Source organism: Anthonomus grandis, chromosome 6, assembly GCF_022605725.1.
Source record: "Anthonomus grandis grandis chromosome 6, icAntGran1.3, whole genome shotgun sequence".
Lineage (NCBI taxonomy): Eukaryota > Metazoa > Arthropoda > Insecta > Coleoptera > Curculionidae > Anthonomus > Anthonomus grandis.
Genome location: NC_065551.1, coordinates 21,335,981 through 21,361,337, shown reverse-complemented (window position 1 = coordinate 21,361,337; position 25,357 = coordinate 21,335,981). Strand labels below are relative to the sequence as shown.

Sequence of the window (25,357 nt, the reverse complement as noted above, 5' to 3'; positions counted from 1 at the left end):
TAGAACTAAGTACATTAATAATGAAATAATTATTTTTTAATATTTATCGACTATCCCCTTATAGGCCTTCTGATTAAAAGACACATTCACCACCTTAATTTCTAATTTATTAACCAGCAATCAAGAAATTGATTTTTGTATTGTGCAAGTATATTGCAGTGTTGTGATATAAATTCTAATCCTAGGCATTGGATAGAATATAGGCTTTTTGTATTTTATTATTTCTTTACTTATATAATTTATTATAATATATTATACTTATTGTATAATTTTGAACTTTAAATACAACCTTAAATCTAAGGAAATAATCAATTTTCCGGTAACCACTTCAAGCGAAAATCTTCTATTCCCCTCCAATTTAATCAAGGCTTTCAACCTCAGGTCACGCCAATGCTTGTACAGTACGTACTTTCTTAGAGCGTTAACTAATATTTCAACAGAATTGTTGACTTGTTAACTGGCAACACTGCATTTAAATCTTCTTAACAACATTGCCAAATTGGATTACTTGTAAATGACTTTTTGTAATTAATCGGCTTTGTAAGCATGTTATGTAATTTGTCTGTAGAGATATTACGGCCCTCTTTCTGAGTTCTGAGAGTAAGTTTATTCATATTTATCGCAATAGAGAATGAATAAATTTTTTGGAAGAAACGTATAGCACAGTTAAATTACATCCCATTTACTGGTTTGTCAGTTTTAATAAACTGCTCTAAAACTTTCATTAATAATCTAAGTTTTCTCGTGTTAAAACTATAAAATGCTTTCTCGCGCATATACAACAATCGTGTTCGCAGGTTGTTAACTACCGGAAAAACTTTTTAACAAAATGTATATCCTTAGTTGTAGTTCTAATAAAAGTTTGCTCATCAACCTGGCTCGAAACTATCGGTTAAAAGGCCGCGAAACGAAACTTTGTAGTCTGCACGGAGCACTCTTGTTTGCAGAAACTTTTTCTATTATTTTTTTATCGATTAGATTGAGCCGTACGGGATTGGGAAATGAACCCTTAAATTGAGCTGAATTTCAAACAAAAAGTGGGTAAATTTGAATATGGAATGAATAAAACTTGAAACTTTAGCATTTTTTTCTAATATAGAGTTATTTCAATGATAAATTGGATGGAATAGAAAGTTAAAACAAATATATATTAATAAAATATATAAAAATGTATAGGATGTAGTATTTTATTGTTAGAATTAACACAAAAATTAAATTTTGAAAAAACCGTCGTTAATTAGGATACGTATGGATTTCCTTATAACTTTGTTTCTTGTTAGTAGGTTTGATTTTATTTTAAAGTAAGTAACCCAAGCAATACATAATATATTATTATTGTTAAATATAAAGTTATTCAACAATTTCTTTAACCGTATATAGTGAGGGTATATTTAATAAACTGAAGAATATTTGTATATTATATACGAATCTATTTACAAAAAGGAGAAAAATTCGGCATTAAAAAAATTGATACGGGATCGATTTACATATCTAGTTTTTAAACTCGATTACTACACCTCAAATATTTGATCAAATACTTCTAAAAAATCACTATTTTTGTCCATCTTATCCAACCTAATAACGCTATTTTTATACTAAATACTTATATATAAAATTATATTAAATTTAACTAAACAGTGTTATTAAATTAAATTCTGAATATATATTTTCTGCAAAAACATTGTTTAAGGTTAACCAGTTAAGTTTAAACCTTAAGGTTATGAGAGAAAACTATAGATAAAAAAACTATTTTTTTAAAAATTGGTGTTTTTTACCTAAACTTTTTTATAATGCATCTTTTTCTCAGGCAATTATTTTCCGCAAAAAAAAAAACTTTTTTTCATTAAAAAAAAGTTTTTTATTAACCCTACCCTTACCCCCATCACACACAACTTGTCAGTAAGAAATTCTCTTGAATAATTACTGTTTTTTGTCCACAATGTCTAATAGCACTGTTTTTGTATCAAATATTTATTAATATACATAGATATAACTATACTAAAGTTAAATAAAAAAAACTATGTTATTAAATTTGATATTAGCGACGAAACCAGCAGTTGTTTATGCGTATTATTTTAAAAAACAATGATTTTTGAAAACAATTTCTTACTAGTAAGTTGTGTGGGGTGGGTAGGGTAGAGTTAATAAAAAACTGTTTTTTTGTAGAAAATAATCGCCGAAGAAAAAAATGCTTTTTAATAAAATTATAGGTTAGAAAAAAAATTTATAGTTTTTGTATTTACACTTTTCTCACATAACCTTACGGTTTTTAAGTAAAACGTGAAGAAACTCTATTTTATTCTTGAGTTTAGTTGTGGGATGGGATCGAAGGAATAAAAACAAACGTCACTTTATGTACTGGCCAACGTTTCGCAATAATTTTATTGCTTTATCAGGGCCCTAAGGTAACAAAAAAGACACAATAAAAAAGGATTATTATATATAAACAAAATTTAACTTTTTGGGGTTATGTTGATACCACCAAAAAAGAAAAAAATAGAAAAACAAAAAAAAAAAAAAAACAACAAAATCTTAGATTTGAATTAAAAAAAATACACAACAAAAAAAAAAAAAAAAAGATAAAATTGCTTACATAACAGTGTGATTTTGCTTGTCATAAAAAATCATGTTTACAGGACACACAGGTAACATAGAATATATAAAATATTTTTTTTTTAACAAAAATGGTTTAAAATGATGGGTTGTATCACAGACAGTTGCTTTAAAATTGATTCTACGGTGTACAATAATAATTTAGCATCTAGCCAGAAAAACCGGGTATGCGAGAACACAATAGACGCATTCTTTTTAGTGATAAGAACCAAAACAGTCCCAAAAGTTTACATTTTGATTTTATCTATTAGATTAAAATAAGAAGAACTTAGATTATCTATATCCGTTCTTTTATTTACCGCATTATTATGTTTTTTTATGTTTATCATTTCGGCTAGAAGTCTCTTTTTAAAAAGCTGCTGTTGGCCCATAATTGTAGTCTTGCCAAAATTAAAATTGTGTCCTGTATTCATTTTGTGCTCAGCTAAAGCAGTAGGGTTTTTTTTAAGGGCTAAATTCCTACAATCATACTCATGTTCGTATAGGCGCTGCCTCAAATATCTACTTGTTTGACCAATGTAACACACATCACACCCAGAGCAAGGTATTTTATAAATAATGTTAGAATGTAAATCAAAGACATCATAGACAATCATAGACAATCTAAGTTCTTCTTATTTTAATCTAATAGATCAAATCAAAATGTAAACTTTTGGGACTGTTTTGGTTCTTATCACTAAAAAGAATGCGTCTATTGTGTTCTCGCATACCCGGTTTTTCTGGCTAGATGCTAAATTATTACTGTACACCGTAGAATCAATTTTAAAGCAACTGTCTGTGATACAACCCATCATTTTAAACCGTTTTTGTTAAAAAAAAAATATTTTATATATTCTATGTTACCTGTGTGTCCTGTAAACATGATTTTTTATGACAAGCAAAATCACACTGTTATGTAAGCAATTTTATCATTTTTTTTTTTTGTTGTGTATTTTTTTAAATTCAAATCTAAGATTTTGTTGTTTTTTTTTTTTGTTTTTCTATTTTTTTCTTTTTTGGTGGTATCAACATAACCCCAAAAAGTTAAATTTTGTTTATATATAATAATCCTTTTTTATTGTGTCTTTTTTGTTACCTTAGGGCCCTGATGAAGCAATAAAATTATTGCGAAACGTTGGCCAGTACATAAAGTGACGTTTGTTTTTATTCCTTCGATACCATCCCACAACTAAACTCAAGATTTCAAACCTATAGGATCGCAACTAGAATTTATTGAAAATTCTATTTTATTCCTCGAAAGCGAGACGTATCGCTTTAAAAATTTTAATAGTTATGCAATTTTTTATCGCAAATAGGTGGAAATTCGGTATTTTTAAGATAAGTCACTAGATTTTGAAAAAAAATAATTTTTTTGGTTCTAGACAACTCTTTTCTATCTAGTTTCAAAATACAGTTTTTAATTTAATACTACTGGCATATTTATTAAACTGTAGAATATACGTATATCACATACAATTCTGTTTATACAAGGGAGAAAATTTCGTCATTTAAAAAAATTGACAAGGGATAAACATAGCTAGCCTTTACACTCCACTACACCTCAAATATGTGATAAGATGACAAGATATATATGTTAATGTATAGGCTATATACTTTCCATACACGCATATATCTTATAGTGTAATAACGGACTATCATACACAAATAAATCTACAAAAAAATTAGAAATGCATTAACGTGTATAAAACAATAATTTTACTAAATAAGATGTACAAATAAAAGAACTCAAGAACAAAAAAACAAAGATTCAAAAAATAAAATTTATTTAGAAAAATACAGTGGTGTACTTTTTTATTAAAAAAATTAACGATAAATCCCTTATGAACACAAACGGTAAAAATAACTTTTTTTTTGTCGAGAAGTGCCCTCTGATGCCTAAAACACAACTGAAAATTTTAAAAAAATATCTACATTGGTAGTAAACATATTTAAAAAAATCTCATTTCATTAAACGCATTTTATAACAGTCTTTAAATAGTATACAATATACAATACTTAAACGTTTAACTTTCATGAAATAATAATTGTATAATATTAACATGTAATAAACCTTATTGCTAAACACGAATAAAACATAAACATAATATTAAATTTCTCAAAGTATATCAGGCGGACAAGAATCTACATCTGGCGTAAACCAAAAATAAACGTTAATTTAACTATCGTGTATTACTTGGGAAGCCTCTTAGTTAAAATTCCTTTCAAAAAGTTAATAAAATAAATTTTAAAATTAAAATACCAAGTTTTGCACTAATGATTTTGAACTACTAACTTTTGAATCTCAGAATGGCAAATACCTATAAGTGCATGTTTGTCTTTTTTAAAATTTTATTAGTATTTTAAAACGAGTTTAACCGGTGATAATTTTGTCTTCGAACTACCACAAACGACTGAGAAATTGTACAAATTGTCTTGCTGAAAGAAATATATGGTACAAAATATAACACGCTGATAAGGTAACTTGGGTAATGCCAAATTCTTTTGGCAATCAAATGAAAGATATTCCATGCCTTCAAGGCTAGACTTCAGGTAATCATAAAAATTTTTATTTTAAGTTTATGTACATGCTTTTCTATAATTATTTGTACTTTTTTATCATTGATTTTAGCTTTCTTAAGCTCATTACAATACACAAAACAAACAAATATCACAGTGACGAAATATACAACAAACAAATATCATGGTGACAAAATAGTCTAGTCTTAAAGTATTTGTCATAGATTAAGTTAAAATAAAGATCCTATAGTCTCCTTTCACCTATTTATTAAACATCATTCTGTTTTTATAATTCTCTATCATCGTGTCTATCATCAGGGTATAAAAAGTTTAAAATTGGTTTAAGTTGCACACACCATGGTGTGTATGCACATGAAAGTTTTAAAAAACATCTATTAAAAAGCGTAATTTAAACAAGTTATTACGAAAAAAAACACGTTTAACGTCACTTTTTTTAATATTTTTTATCTACTTTAGCTTTTACATGTTAACACTAACACTTCCTTTTATCTCTTTTTACTATCAGTTTTTTACCTTTTACAGTTCACAAGGTGTCACCTTAATATACACAACGGCAAATAATATTATTAATAAAAAATTACATAAAACCTAAAATAACACTGGTTTCACCACAACCTGAGAATAACTAATATTAATTCCTAAACCAATGAAATATCTCTGCTTAATACCAGGCAACTAAAAAAGTTTTAAAAATTTCGTCAAATACCAAGTTCTATATTTTGGGGGACTTATACAGACTATACTATATTTCTATATAGCTATACTATACTCATATTTCTTTTGATTTTGTTTGACAAAAAGTCAACGACATGTACCTTGAATAATGCTTTCTTTATTTTTATTAAATTTTTCGTACGGTTTTTGAGTTAAATATTTTTCATTTAGAAGGCGGTACGACATTGGTTTTTCTTATGTTAAAAAACATTTTTAAATTAATTCTTTCATCTGATATTTTATTCGGTTTTCGCATAAAAAAGGACAATTTCTGCATTGCTAGGAACGAAACAACTTTGGCTTGAAGGCTTATTTATAGTAGTTAACTTTAAATGATATAAGTCAAAAAGTATTTGAACATCAAATGAACTGAAAAGCCTTTTAACTTCTCAATATTTTCCCATTAAATTCACGTTTTAAAATAAGCATCATTCATTAATAGACACGCATCTTATTAAAAAAGAAAAAACGCCAAATCTTTTATAATTGCACGTCGTGTAACCCCATTAGCATTTTTCTCCACGCCAGCGAAGTGCAATAAGATCAGATAAAATCCTTACTAATCTAAGCCGTATAATGATTGCCTCCCGTAACGAGTATCCATTATAAAATTTTTCTTTAGATATGCCCCATCTAGTGCCTGCAAAAAGTTTTAATTTAATCGCCGTATTCTTAATAAGTCGTTATAAATTTAATGAAGTTTTATCGACGGACGAGTTTCGACGGAAGGCAGGCTCGAGGACATTTTTAATTGAGTAAAACTAAGAATTTTCTTTGCTACGACATAATATTGCATCGTAAAAAATATGCGATTTTAAAGTTGTAAATGTAAGACGTAAGAATAGCGTTCCGTCGTAAAAATTTAACATAATTTTTTTTATTTTAATGAGACCTCTTGAATAAATATTATTAGGGTTTTGATTTCAATTTGCACTAAAACCGAATCTTATCTTTTATAAGCATTAAGTATAATTTTGATAAAGTTTTTTATGCTTATAGGATCCAATAATCTTAAAATGAGTTAAATACTGATTTCTTACATAATTATTCCTATAACAGGTAATTTTAATATGATTGACCACTGAATAAAATATTATATTTTTGCCGATTTCTCTGATTTTATCGTTTTCATTTACTCAATATTTTTTAAAATTTTAATAATTATTATTAATTATAAGGTTAATTTTTAGTAGTTTCATATTCTCATAGTTTCAGTTTTCAAAAAAATCTACTAGAATTATGGAGAATTATTATTAAATCTGATGAAACGTCATTAACGAAGACAAAGTGATTATGTGTTTGATTTTTGTTGAAATTTTTGAAAAATTAAACAAGATTTTTTTTACACTTAGCTTTTGCCTATTTGTGCAATGTATCAATATGTACATTTATTTCTTATCATTTATTTTGATTTAAAAATTTTTAAAATATCATATTTCTAACGCAGTGCTTATTACAGATAATTACCAAAAATTTTTTCTGATTTATTAATATTGTTAAAAATAAGATAAATATTGATCATTTGCTATCCCTTTTAACAACAATTATTTCACAACTCTGAAATCATGTTTATTATCTAATTATGCTCATTATTCTCACATATTTTTAAGACTTATTATATCTATAATGTACTATTATTATTATTTTATTAAGATTATTTTATATAATTGTTGGTCAAATATTTTGATTTTTGGGTGTGAGGTCGATGCGTCGTTACTTGTTTTTATTTTTATATGACGTGAGTTGATGTCATCCTTAACAGACGACGTTGATTAATAAATGTATTAACCTAATAAAAGAATGAAAATTTATATTCGGCTAAGATTTTTTACAGTTATATGTCTCTTTACCAAGGCAACAAATGTTTAAAAAATGGATTGTATAGCCAATAACCTCAAATATAGTTTGTTGAATATTATCTAATGTCTTATCAAAAAATGGCATTGCCAATCATCTGGCATAACCTCAGGAACATACTTTTATCGGCAACGTCAAAAACTCTAACCTCACTCAAAACAATTAAACGATAATAATTCGTATTAATTATCGTTTAATTGTTTTGAAGGTAAAAATTTAATAAACAATAAAAACCGATTAAAATGTCACAAAACGCATATTCTTAAAACTTGATGGAATAGTCTAGGAATACACCAGGAAGAAATAGATAGTCAAAACAAGGAAGTATACAATAGAAAAAAAAACAGGGATTTGTAACAATATAACTTAAATAAACTAAATTGGGGCCAAAATGGGGCCCTCAAACAAGATGAACTACTTAAAAACTAGACACCATAGAAACAAATATGAAGCTAAACGTAAGTAGAACTCTAAATAAACCCTACTAATTAACTTTTAACTATAAAATACTCATAAAATAGTACAAAAACTAGAAGAATAATTTATGTATTTACATTTTCATAATTTTATGATTGTTGAATATTAAAAAGTCTGAAAATAGAATCATCAAAAATTTTGTCTATTTTGTCGGATATCAAAAAAACTATTATTATTTTGCAATCGATGAGTTAAGATTTCATAATAATTATTTAGTTATACCTATTATAACTTAGCTTCAATTGACTTTCTTTAAGATAAATCATCAGAAGCATTATTGCAAGAAATTATTTCTTTTATTAAATTACATCTCTCTTTGTATTTAATTAGCCAGGTCTCAAAATTGGGTGTACTTAAATTGAAGAATTTATTAAGTTTTCCAAATACTGTAAGTATAATATTGTTGAAAAAACTGTAATTTGATTTTAATTAATGACAATAATTGTATTATTAAAACTAGCTATTTAGTCGTCTTGAATCTATAATATTCTTTTTTTTAATTATTTTTCTTTCTTTACCTTATCTGTTTCGGATATTCGCTGTTAACAAGGCTATTTTACCTTTGTTTACGGCATGTCTAAACAGTTCGATCGATGTTAGTCCAAACCGGTGTCGTAGGTTATGCATCTATGAGAGTCGTCTTCTTCCCGGTCCCCTCCTACTGTCGACTCTTCATACGTTTTTATAAAAAGCAACAAACAAAACAGGCGTTTGTGTTGTTGATTTTTATAAAAAAACTCTTGCTTGAATTATTCATTGAAGTAGGTATGACATATGCCCGCAGTTATATGGTCAATCCAGAATATCTGAAGAATGCATGAAATTAGAACATATGTGCACAGCACATATATTCTAATTTCTGATTCTCAACGTAGCTTCTGTTGTGGTCCATCCTGTTCTATAACATATTTCTAAAACATAACATTAGACTAGTCGTAATTTCAGTTCCGTTGAGATTTTGCTTGGAAACCACTTTTTTTTTCTTTTTTTAACGCATTTTGCGTTTTTTCAATTTGTGTTCCTATTTTTGCCGACTGATTTCATTTTATGTTGACTGTAGTTCCAAGGTATGTTTCTGTCACTAATCTTTTGGCTGTTTAGTGTCAATTGCATCGTAGGTTGTTGTCTTGACTATACCGCTGATGACCATGCATATAGTTTTAGTTGTGTATGAGTATCCGCATTAGTCTTTAAGGGTCATTGCATTACTTTCAGCTGAATTCAGCATATCTAATATTACTAGTTATTTCTCGGTTTAATTTGATACCCTCTGAAACTTCTCAGAGTGCTTCCTGAATATATATTGAGCAGAGGCGGCGAGAAACTGCGTCCCTTCAACAACATTGTTTAAGTTGTCCATCTTTATCTCAGCACTTTGGTTCCAATAAAGACTGATTATTATGCACAGATTCTTGCCATAATAATGCACTTTCCTGAGTACTTCTATGAGCTTATTATGTTTCACATTATCAAACAATTTGTAGAAATCGATAAAACACAAATGGATGCCCTTGTGTATATCTCTGCATCTTTGAATTAAAACTTGCTGACTGAAGATTGCTTTCCATATGCCGAGTGCACTTCAGAATCTAAATTGTGACTGTACATTTGCTTTGAATTTGTTATAGATATATTCCATTGTGATTGATTATGGTTTTGATAGGTTATGATTTTGGTTAGAAATTTGGGAATATTTATTAGACTTATTAATAGGTATTGATCACAGAGTCTTAAGCTTAATGTTTTAGGTATGGTTACAAAGGTTGATCAACAACTGAAAAATTAAAACAAATAGTAAAAAAACAGAAGCCATTCTAATAACAAAAAAGCATGACCCCAATATCCCAAATTTGGCAATCTCGGGCACGCTGGTCCCCTGGAAAGATAAGATAAAGTACCTAGGAGGATATTTCGACAAAAAAAAAAATAACTTCAACATGCACATTATAAAGTAAATTAATTCATGTAATGGAACCATTCATGCGCTCTACTCCTTTCTCTGCAGGAAAAGTAAGCTCTCTTTGACTAATAAATTAATGGTCTATAAACAGGTTCTACGGCCTAAAATGGTTTACCCCTCAAACATTTTCTGGAATACCACGAAGACGAACATCAGAAAGCTTCAGGTATTTCAGAATAAGTGTTTGAGGATGTTCAGAAATGAACCCTTCTTCATAAGGAATGTTGATCTGCACTCTGACTGCAAACTTAATACAATACAAGAATACATAGTTAAAAAACATTCCAAGTTCAAAAAAAAAGTCAAAAGTGTGGACAACTCCCTAATAGGAAAATTTCTCCTGAGACCAAGAGAAACCGGCCATGGAAAGGCGTAATGTGATATTAGCCGCCGAATTCAATTATACTGACTAAAACAGTTTTCTTTCAATTAAAACCAAAGGACTGAGATTGCTCAGTCCTCCGCCCGACTCATTCAGGCTTTGTTTTCTCTGCGAGAAGTGGAGTTCGGGCTCTGGCTCTGCCCAAAGATAACTGGCAACCTTTCCCCGAAGCCTAATTACTCTTTCCTATCCTGCAATAGATTAAAAATTCTTTAATCCAACCTCAGCATCCAGATGCTACAGAGAAAAGTAGTATAGGAGCTCAAAGTATCATAGCACGCAGTTGCAACTGAGAAGACCGGCAAGAGCAATAACAGCTAGTCCAGAAGCAAAGAAACCAGTGTAACAAAAGAAAGGTTGATCATAGCGATTCCACCTGAATCTCGCCTTTATCGTAAAAGGTAAGAAAAAAATCGAGGAACTGGTCATCTATTTCACATATCTCTCTATACTCTCAATGTATTTTGTGTCGAGTCCTAGTATTTTGTTACCTTAGTATTACAGGTCAAGTCATGTCGCCATCTTGATTTTTGTCACTTTGCGTTTATCATTAAAAAGTCAGGTCGTCTGATGTAAGGTCTCCGTCTGCGTCTATTAGTCTCGAGTGGAAAATATTGGTTTTCCTTTTAGTTGCAAATTCTTTAATTTTTTTGTATCGATTGTGGTAGTCGTATCTTGGGCCACATTCTTCGATTTCACCGCATTTCTGCTTTTTTTATTTTAATTTCTATATTGAATTGTTTTTGGGTACTTTATTTGGCTTTTGCATTTATGTTACCTTCTTTTTTCTATCATATCAAGGATTTCCTCCGTCATCCATTACTTCTTCTTCACGTGATCCTGTAATAGAAGTGTCTTGTTTATCACTTGAACAGCTCCTTTTATTTCCTCTCATTTAGAAACGACGTCTATTGTGGGTTCACTCAAGTTTCCGATGTTTCTCATTAGGGATTCTTGTATTTGTTATTTAATGTTAGGATCATTTAATTTTATTATGCTAAGTTTAATTTTATTAGTCTTTCCTTTTATACTTTTTCTTTGATTACCAGTTTATCTACCACTGAATTGTGATTCGATTGAGCGCCAGCCCAGGGATAGGTTTTTACTGTATCATTAAGCTTCTGGATCTCTCTGGTATGGTGATGAAATCAATCTGGTTTCCCACATTTCTTTCTTTTGAATCTTCTGACTTCCAGGTGTAAAATCTGCATGAGGGCAGTTCGAAAAAAGTAATCCTCCCTATAATTTCTAGTTCCCAATCTGTATTCGCTCATAACGTTTGATACCTTACCTCTGCTGATCTTTGCGTTGAAGTCACCCTTACTCGTTTTTCTTAATTATTTTTATCAAGCAGTTATTCTCAGTTATTGGCAAATTTCTTTTACAGTCTCGTCATCTTTTTCTGCTATTATGCATGTATGTACTTGCATGATATTTAAATCGAGTGGATATAAAAGGAGTGATATTCTGTCTGAAAAGAGAGTGTATGCTTTTATTGTATTTTTTAAAGATAGGGAACCGATTACGCCTACGTCACTTCGGTGTATCTTGGTGACATTTTCGGAGTAGTAGATTGTGTGTTTCCGAATTGTACATTGTCCAGATTTAGCCTACTGAGTTTCAATTATTATTATATTTAATCTTTCATGATGTCACAATATTATGCGCTCTGCCACTTTCCTACATGGTTCGCACATTCCATGTATGAGAAAATTAAACCTTTATACTTCCAGGGATTCTTCGAGACCTATGTCGATTTAAGGGCATAGGGCCATTTCTAATTTGTTATGTTAACTATGCTAGGGATATCTTATAGACCTTAAATGCGGTAGTTTTTCATTGCTTTCCAGATCTTCATGCCGCTTATCAATTTTCATTCTTGATTCTTCCACCTTTAGCGGTAATTTTTTGCCTCTAGGATAAGGGGTTGCCCTACCATTTGTCAATTTGATCACTCGAAACTGTTGACCAAAATGTAGGCATCTACTTATACCAGTAGTTACTCGATAAAATTTTTAACATCTTTGTCTACCTTCAATTAGTTTATCAGACCAATGCAATTACCCGGTATGTTGTTCCTGGAGCCATGAGGTATATTATGAGAACCATTTACTCTATCTAACACAACCCTACATTTAAAAAAAAATCACAATATTATAGATTTCGATCTTAAATTCACCCTACAACATGGAATTAAAATAAAGTTTATTTAAAAGAATCTTATATAATTAGTTAAATATTTTCTCTGTTGCAATGTTTTTATCAACGTCAGATATGCTAGTGTTGTAGTAAATTATATAATTCCTTACTATTATTCATACTCTATAATTGACCTAGGTAATAAACGTAAAAAAATAAATAAAATTTAAATTTGTTACCACATTTTATCTTGCTACGGTTTCGGATTTATTAACTCCTGTCTCCGTAACTGAACTTATTACAGGCAATGAGCATATGACAGGATCATTTTAATAAGGTTCACTGTAATTGTTGGGTTTAAATGTGTTGTTTTACTACTTCCAAGTTTTTATTGCAACTCATTTTTTGTTGTATCTCACTCTCGTTAAATTATAAATTGGAAATTTATTGCGTAATTTAATCTTTAAAAAAAAATTAGCATTATTTTATTATAGTACTATACAATTATTAAATCTGAGCCAGATAATTCTATAAGTAGCAAATTTTCAATCTAAATTTTTGCCATCTTTAATTTCTTAAATGCCGTGCAAAGGATCTGAGAATAATTTAAATGATAACGTTATTCCTAATAGGGGTAATTTATCAGCAAAATGTACTGCAAGCAAATCGTTCGACGCCAATTAAAATGCTTAAAGGCCAATTTAAAAGCGCTTCATATATATGTAGATTACGAATATTAAAACATAAATTTAGACTTCAATAGGCATTGTTATACGTACCCACCTCAGAGACTGTAGAGAATTTTTGCAAGAGAAATAATTCTCAGGCACGCTAAGAAGCATTTGAAATTAAGATGTACTCCCAATTAGACACTTTCAAAGAAACAATGAGGAACTCTTCGACGCCGGCTCGCCTTCGAAGGAGCGACTTGAATAGATCGTAAAAATCTTTCTGTTCTTTGACTTTTAATTTATAGGAATTAGACAGGGAATTATTAAAGTGTATCGTTATAAATATATACGTGGGATGTTTATATTTGACGTGCTTTAATATATTACCGATTGACAGACAGTGAAAAATCCGTTCGGACCGAAAACCATAAAAAAGCGGCGACGAGTGAATTTTCTTGCTGGCTTGTTTTTTCTCTCTCTTACCCCCGAGCTTTTCCCCAAATCCAAAAGACAGTTGGAATTTGTATCAAGGAAGATTAATTGATGGTCCTCTAAAAGCTGCCGTTTTTATTCGGTCAAAATGTGAAGTTCTCGCCCCATTAATCTATATCTTTTTATCACTATGCCTTAATTGCCTTCCCAATAAGGTTTCAGATAAATCATTTTTTGGCACTTAATTAAACACAAGATGATATTTTGTCTTGCTGCAATTTATATACTTTTTCAAGAGTTTTGCTTTAATTCTCCTAATTCGAAATAATGATCTTATTGATTATTGTGTTAGTGCTGACACCGATATGTTTGAAATTATATAAGCAATAGTCATGTATTTGCCTTTTTTTATGTATTTTAATATTTACATATTTTTGCTTTATATATTTATGATGATCATTCTTATAAAAATATATATTTCTGTGAGTATAGCAACAATGGCCCATAAAAGCCTAACTACCAAGTATATTTTTGAAACTTTCAGTAAAATTTGTCTGGGTAATCTAGAAATATATGCATTGAAAATATTTAAAATTTAGTACAAACATTAATGTCAAAGGTGTTATACGTTAATAATTTTAGTAATATTTATGAATATAAATTTTCATTTTGTATCAAATGTTTTACTTATGATTATGAATTTTTTGGAAATTGATTTCGGAACTTTAAAAACTTATAAAGTTGGATTTAAAAGAATAATTATATCAAAAAACATGCAAAGTAAAAAAAATACTTAAGGAATTTTTCACTTTTTTAATGAGACCTATGTTACTGAAAGTATGTTAATAGGGCAATAAAAAACAAAAAATTATTTAAATTTTAAAATTCTAATTAAATATTTAAACGTTTTGGTTAAGTATTTTAATTGATTTTGACAAAATGCAAGAATATTCAAGAAATTTAAATTTAAGTTTCGAATTTTTAAATAAATGATTAAAAATGATGGAGAATTCGTTACTCCTGAATCAATGCTCTAAACGTGAATTTATTTTCGATTTTAAAGAAAAGATTTTCTTGAAAATAAATAAAAAAAAATGGAAAAAATATCTAATATTTCTACGAAAGATCTTAAATAAAATTTTAAAACGATATTTAATAAATTAAAAGATAGGAAAAAATATAAGATCTTTTGCACTATTTTTTAAATTAAATAAAAAAAATAAAAAAATATTTAAACAAAAATTAAATAAGTTTTGTATCCCAGATTTATCGAATATAAATAATAAAATATTTAAAATATTATCAACAATATATATTTATTTACTTAGCAAATTTTACTGCATGTAAATTATAGGATTTTAATGCTATTATAGATTACAACATAAATATAAGAGCTAGATATAAAAAGAAAAAAAACACATTACATTTAGCCCCGTATAGCAATTACACTTATACACAAAATTATTCTCTTTTAAATTTTTTCAAGTTAACGGATTTTGTATTGCGGTCACTTATATAAAAGAGTTTAACAAAATTGTAAATGCAGAACAGCTATGACATTATATAAAGTTATTTTATTTATTCATTGGTAAATTTTGTCCTACCTATTTATGAATCCAACTTTCTTAAAAAACGTTCTCATGATATAATCTGCATAAGCCGGAAAATTTAGATTGAAGTCTAAATTACTCTAAAGTATTAAATTTGATTAGACAGAAATTAGTTTAATTTCTGTCCAACCACATAAACACATATACGTTTAATATTAATAGAAGATGTCATTGAGCCTCTACGAAATATACAACACTATAATTTGCGATATTTAGGTTTAACTTATTGTAACAAAGCTAGTTAAATAAATTGCCAAGTTCTATAATCATGTCACCAACCATATCATCTGCCAATAAATAAACAGTTAATTTTTAAGCCGCCATAACCATATTATTTATATATAATACAAACAATAATGGAGCTACGATATTTAAAATTTCAGATATAAAATTATTAAACTATACACTTTGCAAGTTATTACATGAATACGACTTACACCATTTTAAAGCGTTATGCTTACCTCCTATGTGTTTTAACTTACCTAAGCATATATTTCATATATCAATAGTTTTAAATACACTTTTAAAATCTAAAAACAAAGTCAATATGTAATTCTTAGAGGCAATTGTCTTTAAAAAAATATCATTATAAAACCAAGATTAACAAGAGTATCGTTCGCGAGAGCCAGATTGGTTAGAAAGTATAATTTGGTTAGTATCACAAAATTGGAGTTCTTGCTCTTTTATACATACTTCTAAGAGCTTTACATGAACATATAAGAACAGTATTGATAGGACATAATTTATAACAAAACTTTGTATTTAGCACCTTTGGGAAAGGATTAACTGTTGATACCTTCCAAGATTTCGGGAAGACCCCATTTGAAAGTGAGCTGTTTATAACTTCTCACAGACTATTTTCAGTAACGTAAAAGATATCAAAACGGATCTGTTTGGAGATGCCATCATTACCCCGCTTGTAATTATTAACGGTTATTAACCACTTGTCCCAACCTTGTCTTTGATATTGTTTCAAAATTCTGAAGAATATCAGTTGAGATTAGACTTTTTGAGGATTGTTAACGATATTTGGTTGTGGTATATAATAAAGAATCTCACTGATACCATCTATAAAAAATATATGAAATTGTTGTGCTATTGTAGCCTCGTCCAAGTTGTTGTTCCGCAAAGAATTTTCTTTTGTATGGTTTGAGTTTTACCCGGCAAAAGGAACTTGAGATTTTTTAATGATTTCTTAGTTAGGATTTTTTCTATGGTTGCAGCAAAAACTTTTTCTTTCGTTCTCAATTTAACTCACTAAAGCTCTTCGTTTTGTTTTCTACTCCGCTCATAGGTTATCACTCTGATGAACAAGGACTGTTTTATACAGATTATCCCTTTCACTCAGATCTTCTCAGATTTCACTAGATTTTTAAATTTTGTACTAATCCGCCTATTTAATTTCACAGGTCATAATCAATAATTTTTCAGTGGTAACTGTTAAACGCTAATTATATAAAAATAACCCATAGACAAAGTAAAATAAGAGAGACGTCACATGATAGCACGTTTCGGATACCTTATTTTTGACACTTGACAGCTAGTAGTTCCAATGGCTAGAAAGAGAAGCGCCACTGATACTGGAACAGCTGATATTGACACTGTCGTAATTGATAGTCAAACCTGTCAATGTCGTCACTTGATTGCTTGAACTTTTTTCATGAGACAGCACTTAACAATTTTCTCATTTTTTTAGTTTTCTTATGGCCTCATTCTTTAAAAATTTAAACTGTAATATAATCAGTTTAATATTACATTTTACTTCCTAGTAACTTATTTAGTCAAAATGTACATGTGTTCGTTTTTCGTGAAAAATTGGAGAAAATCTTTAATAAAAATCTACAGGTAAATACATCTCAAATGTTGTAATAAGATTATGATAACAAATGAAACCAATTTCAAGTGGCAAATGTGTAATTTGTCAATGTTTTTATTTGTATTTTACAATAATAACTAAATGTTTTGTGTTGACAGGTAAAATAATGTGCGAACAGGGTGTCCCAACTCTATTTACACACGATTTTTTTTGCCTCTGTATAGTATATGATATGAAAAAAAAGTTAAAATAAAAAGTGTTTGTTTGGAAATACTAATTTTGTTGAGTATTGGTAAATGTACCGAGAGTCCCAAAAAAAAAAAGTTTGCATTGTCAAGTAATTTTTTTAAATGGACGCCCTGTATATTTTACCAAATGTTTACTCCCTATTTAATTCCACACCAAAAACGTATAATACACTATACGTCAAATATTGATGGTTTTCGTTAAGATAAGTTAGTAAAAAAGTATCTACGTAAATAAAATAACTCGAATACTTACCTACCTATTTAAGTAGTTACATTTCTTACCATAAAAGTTGATTAATTAAATTTGATTATATTAAAATGGCACTCTGACAGTGTCAGATTTATTTAAAAAAATAATTAGAACGGTTACGGTATTTTTGTACTAAAATACCTTCACTTTTTACAGGTAATTATTATGTCGACATGCTGTTGATATACGGTGAATGTCAGAAAAATTCTCGAGATGCAAGACGACTGTATCAGGAACGTTTTCCAGAACGCCCAAAGCCATCGCACAGAACGTTCAAAAGTGTGAAAAGAAAAATGCAAACTGGTTATTTTTGAAGTCTAAAAATCTGAAATCATATGAAAGACCCGTAAGAAATGAAGCGAACATAATAAATGTCCTTGCATTTCACATATATTAGTACGTGGCATGTCAGAAATCAATATATCCAGTTCGATACTCTATTTAGATATAAATATACCCAGATATTCAGGGCAGCAAGTTCTGGCTACCACCCTTTCAAACTTCACTTGGTGCAACATTTACAGCCAAGTGACTATCAGAGAAGAGTAAAATTTATAGCCTTTGTATCAAGTCGGTTACATGATGACCCAAATATCCTATGAAAAATTATGTGAAGTGGCGAATCACGATTTCACAATAATCGAATCGTAAATCGTCATAATAGTCATTATTGGTCTACAGAAAAAAATTGCGTCCGAGAAGCCCACTCTAGAATATTTGGGGAATACTGGTGGATTGGACTTTTTAATGGTCCTAGACGTTCTTAGAGATCCTATCAACACTACTGTTCCTCTAGCAGAACGACGTAATATGTGGCTTTAACAAGATGGTGCTTTATCTCATAACTCGTAGATTGTATCAAATTTCCATGAAAATAGATTTGGAAGGTATTGAATTAGAAATAGAGTCCTGCTAGGTGGTTCAATTACCTGACTTAACACCGCTAGATTTTCTCTTGTAGGGATATTTGAAAGGATAAGTTTGCGTCGAAGAGCTAAGAAATTTGAAGGATTTAAAAAACAAAGTTACACGTGATTGTAGAGCAATTCTGGAAGAAGTAATAAGAAGGGTACCACTGAGCCAATAAAAAGGTTTGAACTCTGTAAAACCGAGAACAATCAGCTGTTAGAACATTTACTATAAGTTTTTTTAAATTATTCTAATTTTATATTCGTTTTTAACTATTTTATTAGTAGATTGAATAATAAATAAGTAATATCATCATAATAAGCAATTATCTAAACAATCATCTATTTTTAACGTATAATGTATTTTACGGTTTTTATGCAGGATTAAATAATGAATACAAATTTTGTAAAATATACAGGCTCTCTATTTAAAAAAAAATTATTTGAAATAATGAAAACTTTGCTTTTAAGATACTTTATAAATTCACCAATACTGTCAACAAAATTAGTATTTATAAGCAAATACTTGTTATGTTTTTCTTGTTTGTTACTTTTTTCTATATAGTATATTAAAAAAATATCATATGGCACTTCATTAGATAGTGTAGAGAGTGAGTACTAAGCAGGTCATCTAATTTATAAGGTCTGATGATGCTTTATTAGGGAAACATGTAACCTTTAAGACATATACATAGGATGTTTTGACAAAGACTTGGGGTTTTTATTATTTTTTCTTTAATTAGATAGTATAATATGCTATCTAATTAAGTGCAAAAAACGGTTATTAAATGAGTCCTAAGAAGGTAGGAAAAACATAAATAAATTCTAATCCTTAACTGATTTATTAAGAAATATTCTTAAAAATTTAAAATTTTAACATTCAATAAAGCCTGGGCCAGCAGCTTTATTTGATAATCCGCGTTATACAATACAAGTAAATAAAATTTAATTAATTATTTCGGAATTAAATTAGAAAATATCAAAATACCCTCGTATACGAGTACTATAACGTAAAGCCGGCCGGTCCGGTACTCTTTGCCCGCAGCAGAGCAAAGAGCAGACAATCCAACCAACACATCGTGACTGGCGTTGAAATGAAACCACGCAGTACCGCGACCACATTTTACAGGTAAGACCATGCTACGGTGGTATAATGTCCCCCGTTAACCCCCCGACTCCCCCAGCCTACGACCAACGACTACACAGGTTGCTTTCGAGTACCAGCGCGGTACCACTAGTTCCAACGTAGGTAGGTCTCGTCGCGGAACTGAATTCAACGGTTTTTTTCGCATCTTTTTTTGAATTTTTCTCTTAACTTTGATGTAGTGGCCGTTGTTTTTTTTCTATAGAAATTGGACGCGTTTTGTTCGTGGGTGTGGTGTTTTGAATCAGATGTGAATTTTGTGAATTGATTGTGGAAATTTCGTGTGAGAAAGTGTGGCCGTTACCCGTCGAAGATTTGGAATGCAAAAGTTAAGCACGACTTTCATCGGGCACGGAGCAACTGCCTCTCTTTAGGTACTTGTTTTGGTTTTATTTGAATAGTTTAGTGGCCGTTTCGTATACTGGATATTGCTGACTGGAATAGGAGAATAATCAAATAGGTAGGTACAAATCTTAAGAGTAGTACCGGCTTTTTTATTTTTAAGTAAACCAGCAAAACACGAAAACCAACAAACAAGTTGGGAATTCTGGTTAAAATAACCCTGAATATTTTAAAAAAAGTAACTGAAAATTTAAAAAAATTAATGAAATTGAAGATTTTCTTTATAAAAAAAAAATTAAAGCCAAATACCTGAAATAGATTATTTGTTTAATTTTCTAATGTAGTTTAACGTTAAGCCCCTATACTTATAAACTTAATAAATAAATAAGGTTAAGCTGTCTTGCAAATACCCGATCGACCGTTTTAATAAACATCTTGACGATATGACCTCGATTCCTAACCTATGAGAGAGATCTTAGTAGAAATTAAACAATATTTTATGTGTCTTGCATATTTGCATAAAATTAAATTTTGACCCAAATAGGGAAAAAATGTTTAGAAAAATCTGAATTTGCACCAGTCATAACTGAATTGAAAGTTGTTTTGGTTTCAGTTGACTTTTGCCATAAATAGATTGTCCATTTTACGATATATTACAATTTTTTTATAAAGTACAGGCTTTAATACACAAGAAGATTTCTTAAATGTTGTTTATGTAAATAGTATAAATTATATGAGAAGCATAAATTAAATAAATTGTTTTTCTAGATATTTAAAGTAAACCATGAGAAATAGAAATCTTGTATAAAATGTCCATTTATTATACAAAAAATTAACTTTTTAAGATTTTACTTAGTAAATAATTCTTTTAAAATAAAAGGTGAAATATCGAAGAAAAGCAGAATGTTAATAATTTACTTTATTTGGATATAAATTTGCTAAAAATTATAGACCATAATAAATGTTGTCTCTATTTGCATAACTACCCAAAACTATAGGCAAAGACAACTTAAACCCAAAGTTGAAATTAAAATTTAGCAAATATTCAAAAATTTGCAGATAATTTAGATATTTTAGAAAAATGGTTTGCACTAGTACATGACCTATTTATTTTTAGATAGTTTACCCTGATATTATTTTTAAGCCAGGAATAAAATGACATTCACTTTTAGTATGATATTCATGTAAGTTTTCTTGATCGTAATATGGCTTGAAGTGTTTTTTCTGGAGTTCAAAAGTCCTATTTGCTTGAGCAGGCAAGTAAAGCATAGCCACATTGTAAGTAGGATAAGGAATAATATGTAGTCAACAAAATTTTATCATCAACGTGCATTGTAATATCTCTTAAAAGGTTGTTATCTATGGTTTACTTAATTATGTAAAAAAAGAACATTGCAAGGCAATGCTACCTATGCCCACTTATTTAAGTATAAAAAAACGAAGCATTAGGTACCATTCATATACTCTTAAATTTGGATCAAGTTCAAGTTATCTTAAATTCCAGTAGCTATAGCTTCAATATCTGTAGCTTGAAAATTCTGTTTTCTCACTGGTAGTAAAAATTAGATCAGGTTAATGGTTTTGATTTTTAAAGAAAAAATAATAATCTTAAATATCTAGAAAATTGTTCTTCTGCCCAGCTAGATTATAACTGTAACGACGTATTATTTAACTCTACTCAGAGGTGAGTTTATTAAAAAATGCATTTTAAGCCTAATATTCCTAAAAAATTGTTACAACCGAAAATACAATTACTTTAGAAGATGGTATCTTAAATAATTTACAATCAACTTGAAAAAGCAAATCTAGTAGATATCAAAATATTGTTAAAAACTGACATTTAATTAATTTTTTTTAATGAAATGAACTGAGGGTTAAGATAGTGTAATTGGATAATAAAATGGGGAATCAATCCAAGTAAGTAGTAAATTAAGTGGTAGACGTACATAACTAACTTGTATATACTTGCGATAATTGCGTGAGAAAATTTGCATTAAAAAATGATTTAAGTCGTAATTGAACAAAAAAATTGTTAAAAATTTTAAAAAAATTATGTCAGTAGTCATTTCAGATCCAATAATCGTGAAAATACCTAAATATATCCTTTGTTGTGGACATTAATACCTAAATAATATTACATTTTAAGACTAGACTCCAATTAAGAAATAAAATTCATATGCCAACTATTTCTTGACATAAAATATCTCGAACGTAGTAGTTTTACAAAATCTTAATAAATTGATGCGAATTTTAAAAAAACATGATTTACTTGCAAATAAAACACTACAAGACGGTTACTCATGCTGATAAGACACATTTCTATTTTTAATTTGACTCTAGTAACGTCATTAAAGCCAGTAATGTGGCTAATAAATCAACATATACACAAATTTGCCCACAAACAGTTTTTTCACAAATTGTTCAGAAAATAATTTTAATTAATATAGACTCCGTAAAATTTAACGTGATATTATTTGCAAGTAAGAGTAAGGTTGACTTTTAAGTTTAAGTATAAGTTTATTACATTTCTTCTCTTAAATCAGACAATCTGATAAATATCGGCTACTGTATCATTATGTTGCCAATATAATAATATAACTCTTATTATTGTTAATCTTAAAGCCAAGTTTGAGATTGGAATTTTGGGAGTAGTCTTATTATTCATATATTATTATACTTGTTAGTGGTCTCATCGGGTGGTGTGTAATTTACTGACCAAGAATAAAAGCGTGCTACCAAAGCTATTTACAGAGAGAAACTGTTCAAACTTAATATCTAATAGCAGTATATGTATGACAGCCTGCTACCTAAAAACAATTTGAAGTATCACCCCTCTAAGGGGTAGTTTGTATTTGTCAATGTCTAATAAAAACGTGCTACCAAAGCTATTTACCACCGGAAACTATTCAAAATCGATAACTGATGTTACTATACATATAAGTGCTTGCTACCAAAAAATAATTGAAATAGCGACCCTCTAAGTGGTAGTTTTGTTCGGTGGGATGCTACTGATGCTAGACTGTTTAGCGGCAGTTAGGCATTCAGGGGGAAGCCCTCATACTATTTTAGGTGACACTAGCTAGTTGTTAGAGAAAGAAGAGTACTAGATTACTAAATAATAATATAATCAATAAATTCAATATGTAAATGGGATTATATGAGAGGAAAGCGAAAGGGCTTTTTTTAAAGTTTTACTCTCGGTGAGTACATTTTAACCTCTTATCTTTTACAGAGTCAGTAAATTCTTTATTCTTGTATTTTATTTAATGTTCTCGAGAAATGGCTTCAGATTTGAATGTTACAAAAACATTTAAATTTGAGAATAATAAACAGTGCATCATCTATGGTAGACAGATATATCCTAAGGATTTAGAATGTCTTGTGAAAGATGAAGGAGGTGTAAACTTCAAAGACCTTTATTTGTCAGATGTGATAATTGATGTTTATTTAGCTTTTCTAGTAAACGAAAAAAGATAAAAGCATCGGTTGATATCTTTCCAGTGGAAAGATATTTAGTTAATTTCTTAGAATCAGATAATAATAGTTTCAAGACTGCTGCAAATTATTTTCTAAAATTTGGACTTTACGAAAAGGATATTTTATTAATTTCGGTTTGTAAAAATAAACATTTTGTTTTGATAGTGGTGCTGAAAAAGTTCAATACTATACTATGCTTAAATAGTATAAGAAGTGATATAGTATATCGCAATGAAATTATCTTCGTCATGGAAGTACTAAATTTCGTTCATCAACAAAAGCACATAAGTTTATCCGAAAATTGGAATCTCTACCGGCCAACAGATGTACCTGTTCAGTATAACTCATATGACTGTGGCGCTTATGTCATTCTTCTGTCTGAACTCATAATTACCGGATCTTCCAAGGTTTTAGCATACCATCAATCTCGAGAAATCAACAATTACAGAATTCACATTAAAAAACAACTGACTGATTTATTTTACACTACAACTTCAAATTTCCGTACCTTTGCTTATGATAAAAATATAGTAGAGAAAGGTACAGCAGGCTTTAAAGGAAACATTATCATAAAGGAAAACAACCAACTACGACATCATTACAATTTCTACAGTGTGTATCAGTTTATTATTGGGATGAGGATACGGCCGGTTTCTGTCATATTGGTGCAGCCAAGTGTTCCAATATTTTTGAAGAGATGATTTTCTGTATGAAATGCTATCATTGGTACCACCACAACTGCATAGGTCTTCAACAAAAGCCCAAACAACTTATCTGTTCAACATGTCAGGATTCATAAACATAATTGGTTAGTTTTAATACTCGCATAACAAATAAAATACATATTATACCAGGAAATGTTAATGTATTATAAATTACGTACCAGAAAATTTATATTGCGTTTATTTTACTTCTTCAAATTTTCTAATGCCCAACAACAACAACAAAAATTAAAAATCATGATTAAATAGTCCCTTAAGGTAAATAGGAAGCAAGTTTTATAGTTTAGGTAGCTAATGAAAATTGTCAAAGATAAACCATTCCCTGCTGGCGTGCAACTTCAATTATGATATTCTGGTAGAGAGCATTTATACATATTATAATAGATACCAAGTTTGAATAGTTTCCGACTGTAGGATACTTTAATAGCACGTTTTTAGTAATAATTGTGAAGAACAAACTACCCCTTAGAGGGGTGCTATTTCAATTATTTTTTGGTAGCAAGCACTCATATGTATAGTAACATCAGTTATCGATTTTGAATAGTTTTCGACGGTAAGTAGCTTTGGTAGCACGTTTTTATTAGAAATTGACAAATACAAACTACCCCTTGGAGGGGTGCTATTTCAATTATTTTTTGGTAGCAAGTACTTATATATATAGTAACATCAGTTATAGATTTTGAATAGTTTCCGGCGGTAAATAGCTTTGGTAGCACGTTTTTATCAGAAATTGACAAGAACAAACTACCCCTTAGAGGGGTGCTACTTCAATTATTTTTTGGTAGCAAGCATTTATATGTATAGTAACATCAGTTATCGATTTCGCATAGTTTTTGATGATAAATAGCTTTGGTAGCACATTTTGATTTTTGGTCAGCAAATTATTTTTACCCGTCTCATCGACCTATACATTTTGATATATTTTCTAGTGTTACTTAATAAAGGCCAGATTCATTTTATGGTAATTATTTATTTGCCTAAAAAGAATATAATCTAATATGAATTTTATTTATAAAAAAATGGAGTAACTTAATAAAGTTAAGACCCAAAAAAAACAAAAATGGAAGCATCTTACAGT

At 29.3% G+C, this 25,357-nt stretch overlaps 1 protein-coding gene across 4 annotated transcripts in view; it reads left to right on the top strand.

Annotated features, from left to right (window-relative positions):
• The window catches only part of LOC126737802 (apoptosis-stimulating of p53 protein 1), a 413,921-nt gene that overhangs the window by 62,988 nt on the left and 325,576 nt on the right, over positions 1–25,357 (top strand). Inside the window, exon 1 of one of the 4 annotated variants that reach the window (XM_050442860.1) lies at positions 19,770–20,198. The exons of 2 other annotated variants lie outside the window; for them this stretch is intronic. The gene's annotated coding sequence lies outside the window, so the exon portion shown is untranslated. Of the gene's footprint in view, positions 1–19,769; positions 20,199–25,357 lie in introns of those variants that run through there. One more of the 4 variants, XM_050442864.1, reaches the window with a different exon arrangement.